Source organism: Ammodytes marinus (genome assembly GCF_949987685.1).
Source record: "Ammodytes marinus genome assembly, chromosome: 1".
NCBI classification, from domain to species: Eukaryota; Metazoa; Chordata; class Actinopteri; order Uranoscopiformes; family Ammodytidae; genus Ammodytes; species Ammodytes marinus.
Window position 1 is genome coordinate 14,654,341 of NC_137230.1, and position 7,355 is coordinate 14,661,695.

The following is a 7,355-nucleotide window of genomic DNA, read 5'->3' on the forward strand; positions in this document are numbered from 1 at the left end:
ACTGTCTCTGTTGGCTTGCACCAAGCTGTCTCTGTGCAAAAACGAGAGACCGCTGGCTTGACCACAGTTGTTCCACAGCCCAATACTTTGACCCACATTCTGGCGGCGGCTATCGCAGTCCAGCCTAAACCCCACCAGTAAGGGTCGGCGGTGGAAACAACACCCAGATTCATAAAAGTGAGCTGTCCCGCTCTGAGCCTCTACGACCCGACCCGCTCTACTCGGTGGATACGAGGCATAGGTCTGTGTCTCACCTTGGCCACCCCAGTCAAAATGTCCTGGTAACGCCACTGCTACAGGCTACCCACTTACTACCAACAAACATTTCAATCCAGACATGTGTGGACTATTTTTCCCCCTTAATATTATCCTTTTGAGTCTGCAGGAACATTGATACGCTCCTCTTCTGAAGCTAACTTATTAAGACATTTTATCTCGTTTGTGTTTTATAATTTTTCACTTATTTATTTTTTTACCATTGGACATGTCTAACTCTTTTTTCACTTCCAGTAAGTCTTTGTGCTAAACTCAGCTAACTGACGGCTGGCTATAGCTTCATATTTGAAAAAACAAAAACACACACATATGGGTGATATTGTCACCTCTTTGCCAAATAGCACATGAGTGTATCTCCCAAAACGTTCAAACTGTTCCTTTAAGTTAGGACAAGCTTAAAAAAAATATTGTAGCAGGCTGATATGGCTTTCCAACATTGTTCCTGTGCGGAGATTCATATGGACCCTTAGATTAAGAGGGCAGCCTGGCGGTAGTCCAGAGGTCTGGCTAGAAATTTCCCGCACCCCTGCATGTTTTTATAAGGGGGCCTCCTCGTCTCTCCAGTGCTGGACTGTAAGTGGTTGGGAGTGGGCAGCAGGAGTGTTTGTGCGTGAATTATTGTTTATGTACGTATATGTGTGTGTGTGTGTGTGCGTGTGTGCGTGTGTGCTGAGTAAAACTGCCGCCTTGGTGGGGCTACCCACTGTCTGCCATGTCTCTGGTCTATGAGAGAGCCATTAGGGGAGCAATGAGGCTGATGACATGTTGTTCCTGTGACAGGCCGCCGGGCCCCAGACTCCTCTCTGCTGCTGAAGCTGGAGCTGTGGGAGCCCGCTGGTCTGCCACTGGACAGACACTGAGACGCAGGGACGGCGTTTATTTTGGGAGGTGGTTTGGTGCCGGACACCCTGTCTACTCTCCCACCAACTTTCATACACCACCACCCCCTCTTCCCACACTCGCACAACACACAAACACAAACACACACACACACACACACACACACACACACACACACACACACACACACACACACACACACACACACACACACACACCTTATCACCGCCACACATGCAGCCAGGACAATTTACCATGGCGTCAATAACACATTCTGGGCTGACAAAGATCCGGTTAAAGGGTCAGTTCCACCCAAATTATACAAAAAAAAATACATATTTTCTTTACTGGTTGGTATTTATCCATGCAGACAGTTGTGGTTTTTATATGTGCTGTTTTTTCCTTTTATGGAAATGACTGCCCCCTAGCAAACACAAATGAGGTGAACAGAATATAAAATTACATTTAAAAACACATCTTAACAGAAATAGTGTTACTCCACAGACCGATGTTTGTCAACAGTTTTTATAGGGACTATTCCTTCAGTAGAATGCAGTTCCGATACAAACTTTCCAGATTGAGGTCCTTTAACGGGTTTAACTTTACATCTTCTATGTTGGTGACTGTGTGGGAGCGCAAAGAGAAAATAGTCCCAATAAAACATAGATGAACATGGCTGGCAAATACTACTTTTAAGTTTTATCAGAATATTTGTGAATTTGTGCCAGCCATGTAAGCAAGATGCAGGTCATTTCATATGTCTTTCTCACCTTAATCCTGCTCCTGTTCATCTTTCTCTTTTTATCTTCTGTTACTGGGGAATCAATGCAACAGTCCAGTAATAATGAGTGAAGATGTAATTCAATGATGGTGTGGCTGCACAAACTGTTGCTTTATTTTTTGGCAAGTCCAATACGCAGTTTTTCTCAGGTCAACTAGCCAGTATGTTCTCTTTGAATCTTAGTTATGCAGACTCAACAGTTCCCCCGGCTATTGATTCAAGATTCAGCTAATTTAAAATAACTTTATTGACATTGAAGAATAAAGAATAACTGTATCTAAATATACCGTATACAATTTAAATTTAAAAGTACAGACAAACTATATGATAAATGAGGTTTTCTATGCCTATTTAGCTTTGTATACATAATAATTGTACAGTACATCATTGTTGCATTGCACTACTGTATGTGGGAATACTGCCAACATACGTATTTGAGCCACTCATGTACACAGTTATCATATTGCACATGATGGTAACTGTATTTGTCCATGAATGTGTACTGGATAAGTGGGATGTGATATTGAGGGGATATTCCTCAGGTTAATGCCAACTGATTGGACTTTGGGTTGGGGCTTTTTGACATGTTTTCTTCTTCTTCTTCTTCTTCTTCTTCTTCTTCTTCTTCTTCTTCTTCTTCTTCTTCTTCTTCTTCTTCTTCTTCTTTATTTTCTATTTTTTTGGTTATTTTTGTACATAGCATCTCAGTGGGATTGAATTTATAACATACACAGTATATGCTTCATGGCAATATTACAAATTGCAGATCCCGAGGTTTGTTAAATTTTTCCTGTAAATCTACAATTTTAGTTATTGGTTGTTGCTGGTATTAATAGCAGTATCACAGAGTGCAGCCAGTCTTATAGCCACACCTGCCAAACCTGACATGGAAATAAACCTGATGGGTTTTCACTTTGACAACTTGCTGTTACAGTGAGCTTTGACTTATTGGAATGTATGCTACACCCACTTGATTATGTGTTTGACTCAACTGACATAACAACCTTCAACTGACTTTTTCTTTTAAAAAATGAGTTACAGAAAACAATAATATAGGGAAAACTACAGTGTATGGCGTCATTGGCTGATGTTGGATGATGGTCAGTGCTCCTCAACTTCTCATGAGTATGTGTGATCTATTTGAAAAACTATACATGTTGTTTTAAAGACCCATAAATCACGTTTCCCGCGGCAGTGAGTCCCAGTGGTGTTTATGTGACCACTGAAAGTCTTCCAAAACACGTCCCTCTCTGCATCTGATTGAGTTACACAGGGGAACACATTTCGAACAGGTGCCTAGTAAACCCCTCCGCAGCCACACACACACACACACACACACACACACACACACACACACACACACACACACACACACACACACACACACACACACACACACACACACACACACACACACACACACACACACACATACACACACACACACACACACACACACACACACACACACACACACATACACACACACACTTAACTTCTCTTCCTTGACTCTCCTCCTGTCATTGTAACTTGATTCCCATGTCTTCAGCCCGCCCTGTCGTCCCTCACATGCTACAGTATTGCTGGGGGGCACACTGGCCCTAGTGCAGCAGCGGACATAACTGGGTAGGGGTAACTCTCCTGATATGAGGTGTGAATGCTCACTTGCCAGGAAGACTATGCTAATCCTGCGGCTGTTACATCCACTTGAACCAATGCTTGCAGAGTTATTAAAATGCCAATCCTTGAGCAGTGGTACAGGGGGTCACGTGGGCAAAGAGAGCAGGCAGTTGGAGGACTGGCATGATGCCACTGGGGATACCCTAACTAACCCCATGTTAAACCCCCCATCTACCCTTCACTACTTTGCAACTGATGGTCAGCTCTGTCTGCCACTTAACTATGTGCACTGACTATTTTGGCAATTAGGGTTTTTGACTTAACTATGTCTGTAAAAGGTTCTAATCCTTTGTAAAAGTGTAATAACATGAATTAATGCTACTGTAATTTATGAATGTACATTTAGTGTCAAAGTCACTGCACAACATATTTACTTGTATAAATGTAAAGATGTATTTGGGGTAGATTGTGTATAGAAATAAAATCAAAGAAATGATTGTGATGAGCATTGAGCAATAACATTGAAGATGTCTTATTACAGTTTTTCTCAGTTGCTTTGGTGCTTTTCTCAGATCAGAATGAAAATTCTCATAACTATTAGTTCAACCTCCGCAACATTTAGTCATTTGAGCACATCATAGTAGCAATTTCTCCTTCCTCTGAACAAATTGCAAATGCTTTTGGACATGTATCAGTTGCTTTCATACAATTCTCTGCTGTTTTATAACATTGTCATTTGCTTATGTCATGTCAGTCAAAATGAACTATACTTATGGATGCTGAATAGTTGTTCCCATTAAAACTAATAGTCTTCATTTCATTGCTTGAGTCATTAATACAAAATTGTTGAACTAGTTATCAAATTCTGTCAAGCAAATTTTATACCTTTCTTCATAATTTTTTCCTGGAAATGTCTCCTAAATTGAACAATTGCTCTCAGGTGGACTTCAGCTTTCACTCATGAGGAGGTGTGTGAAGTATTATATGTGGCCAGACAGACAGGAACGTCTGGATGTGCCAGAATGATTTACCTATATATGTTCAGTTACAATATGTCCTGTTATATTGTTCACATTTGTGCACAGCTCTACCAAAAGGGTGTTTTTTATGTTTGTTCTAAATAAGTGACTGAAGTGTATATTTCTTTTGCACAATGCTGTAGAATTGCAAAGAGCATATACAGTAAAAATGTGAAACATACGTATTCAGTGTCTTGTACTCACATACTCCCCTAACTACAGCAATGTGTAACTTTACTGCAGTTTTCAAATGGCTGTACAAGTAGTAAGTAAGCTGTCTTGAGCATTTTCAGGTAGCGTCACCGAGTTCTGACCTTTTTTTTTGCATTGGAAAAGACTGAGAGAATAAACTGTCATAATGAAAACATGACAAAGCCATTTGACTATCTTGTTAATAAACGATGGTGTCAAGACTTCTCATTTTGATGACACTGGCAGTTTCATTGACATGAATACTTGCTTTTGAGGAATAGAATATCCATTTTAAGCAAGTGATGTACTTTTGCAGGTTATCCACTAGGTTTTGCAGTTTGCACTAATTGTTTTGAGAAATGCACTAACTGCTGTGCAAATGTTAATAGTGATGTGAGAAAAGCACCAAAGCGAATGAGAAAAACTGTAATGTATTTACTTCTAATAAATATTGTAATGTTTATACAGAAACACAAATACTAATGTGTTAATGTAAAAAGTGTTTCTTCTGCAAAGAAGCTAAGCTACTAAAATATGCAGTGAGGGACAAAAAGAAAAAAAAGTCCTTTACAATGCAGGCATACTTTACAACTCCGGTCAATACTTTATCAAAGTAAATAGAAATATACAAACAAAAAGCATGAAGGTTTTGAAAATATTTGAGATCCAGTTGAATGTATAAATGCATTTGAATATTAATAAAAATGTATAGTGTAATAGAATTTCAATAACAATTTTATTCATATGTTTTAGTTTTTGGGAGGATATATTATTTTGTTACCTGTAAAGGCATTTTTAAAATGTATTTATTCATGTAGGCTTTCTGTAATCAGGAGACTATACAACCGGGATCAATGTGATTTTCAATGTGATCACCGTATTTCCAGTATGAGCCGAGCAGAACAGAGCAGGATGTTGCGTCTTTAAGAGTTAAGAAACTTGAAACCGTGTTTGCGCAACAATCAGTGCGGCTCCCAGCCGCCAAAGTGTCTAGACTGGCACATGATGGCGGGAATCAACCAATGGCTCCAGAGCTTTCCTCTGGGGCCCCGAGAGAGAGAGAGAGAGAGAGAGAGAGAGAGAGAGAGAGAGAGAGAGAGAGAGAGAGAGAGAGAGAGAGAGAGAGAGAGAGAGAGAGAGAGAGAGAGAGAGAGAGAGAGAGAGAGAATACAGAACTGCAAGGGAGTCTCAGTGCATTGGGTTTCAAAATAAAAGCATTATGTTCAGAAAAAAAATTCAGTCAAAGTGGGATAGAAAAGAGAGGTAGATATGTGGATCCAGAGGCATGGTAGCAATCACTTAAAGGTGTAGTCAGTGATTCTGGAGATCGCTTGTTGTCAAAATCAGTGAATATCTCCTCACAATCCACTAGTTGTGCACAGCCACAAACAATCTGGTGTAAATACACAGCATAGGCTGTGTAAATTGGTATGAAGACAAAGGGTATGTAGCAAAATGGGGCCCACTGTACCAAACAACATGCCTGTTTACAGAGTACAGGCTGTGTATTAACTCTGGATTTCTTTCGGCACACTAACAGTATTGACAGGTAGATATTAACTGATTATGACAAAAAAATATTTTGACAACAAGCATTCTCCAAAATTGTTGACTCCACCTTTAAAGTTGTCGGGTCAGATCACTATTTGTTTTATGTCAGGTGAGAGAAATAACGATAGGGAGTCCAGGTTCTGTTGAGTTGGAATGTGTGAGCTTGGTTTCTGCAATTATAAACAAAAATACAAAAGATTATACACAGATACAGTAAAACCAACTCAAGTTCACCTTAATCTTAAAATGTAAATGATAATAGTATTTAAATATAACAAACCAATACTCTACATAAATACAGACAGCAATGGACCCAAGAATACACAGGAATATTAAATTAGTGAGACTCTAAATGCAATTAAAATATGAACTCCAACAAACCGAACCAATTCCTTTCTGTCTAACAGACTCACACTTTCAAAATAATGTCTATCAAGCTCTCTAAAAAAGAAAGGAGAGTTTGTCGATATGCTTCACTCACTACTACATCCCCATTTTTACAGTCTTTATGACAGTTTTGAGACTGAACACATAGTATATTTTTCAGATAAAAGATTTGATTAAATGAAGGTCCAATTAATTAATTGGTATTATTTGCAGGTTTAATCTGTTATCCTATAAAGTGTTTAGGTCAATTACAGTAGGTCAGTTTAATATGAAAAAAGATCAAATTAATCTTCATCAGACTCTTTCTCACTCATGCATCCTAACTCTGCCACAGACAATCTCCTCTCTACTCTGTCCTTCTCTCTCTGTCCTCTTACTTCAAGGCAGGTTCGCAAGTCCTCCCCAGCTCCAATGTTGTCTCACTCACTGAGTGCTACGCGAGCAACTATACGGGCCGTAGAAAAGAGAAAACCGTAAATCAAAACACTGTGACACTCCCTCTATTTCTTCAGCCAAAAGCTCTTTCTATCAGACCAAAATAAAATCCTCCTTCTCTAACCACAAAAAACTTGTCTCCATCTCCTTTTACCACAAGGACCAACTTTTCCCCCGTATCCTTTCTCCCTTTTACCAAGCCACTTTGTTAAAGATAGATGACATACACTCATCCTTCTCCAAAATACCTTCTG